This window comes from Elephantulus edwardii, unplaced genomic scaffold (assembly GCF_000299155.1).
Source record: "Elephantulus edwardii isolate Elephantulus edwardi_28Jun2011 unplaced genomic scaffold, EleEdw1.0 scaffold00051, whole genome shotgun sequence".
In the NCBI taxonomy this organism is placed as follows: Eukaryota; Metazoa; Chordata; class Mammalia; order Macroscelidea; family Macroscelididae; genus Elephantulus; species Elephantulus edwardii.
In genome coordinates this window covers 18307272-18308379 of record NW_006399801.1, presented here as the reverse complement: position 1 = coordinate 18308379, position 1108 = coordinate 18307272, and positions in this window count along the sequence as shown.

The window sequence follows — 1108 nt, the reverse complement described above, 5'->3', positions numbered from 1 at the left end:
AACCTTGTCCTATCCTGTGCCATCCTCATCATCTCTGCCATACTTGAGCCCATTGCTGTGGTCAGTGCAACCATCTAGTTAAGGATCTTCGTCTCCACTTTTCTAAACATGATGATATTAGAATATAAAAAGTGATAATAAATTTGTTGTTGTTGTATACCATTAAGTTGGGGTGGTTTATCAAGCATGAAATGTCACTCAACTTTGTATTTAACAAAAAAATATGGAAACTGTTGCAAAGAATGATCATTAAAATGTAGATAATTGTTCTTATATGGAAGCTTTACATAAATCAAAAGGTAACTGTTTCAAATAAGCAAAAGTGTGCAGCATTGTTGTGTTCTTATACCATACTCGTTTATTCTGTATGCTCAGAAAGTACTCTAAGAAATTGTCCTAAATATAAGAATGCAGGATTTAAGGAAGTATTATTAACAAACTGCTATGTGCAGAAGAAACAAATTTGTTTTTGTTTTTCATTCATTTTCTCATATACATTTTGCTTTATAACATTAATTACAATACCCAAAATTAGATAGGATAATATTGCTTGCTGAAAAAAAAATAGAATTAAAGAAATTACAAATATTTTCCCTCTTTTAACAACTGGGGTCTAGAGGGAAGAGAAAAGACCAGAGAATGACCAAAATTATTGAGGCAGCTATTGCTGCCAGTTTAGGGCCTATGTCAGGAAAAGGAAGTCTTACTCATATACAGTGCCACCCAAAGGTAATAAAGGAGGTCTTAATTGTTTCCACTGTGGAAAGCTGGGTCACTTCAGTAGACAGTGTCACAGATGAGAGCCACAGATAGGCAAGGGAGTAGAGAGGAAGCTCCCACTCACTTGCTTTAAGTGTGGCTCTGCAGGACACTTGACCAAGGTGGCTCACACCAGGTCCTCATGGCAGATAGGACTGACAGGCCCCAGCTCCCAGCTGGAAACAAAGGAGGATGCTTCAACGATGTAGATCCTCCCACAAGAGCTGTGGGTGAGCATTAACATTACTGATAAGTATATTTGTTTTCTTCTACACACAAGAGCCTACTAATTGGTCCTAAAAGCTTTCTGAGGTCCCAACTCTTCTCACTATTTCTTAGTTGTTGGAAT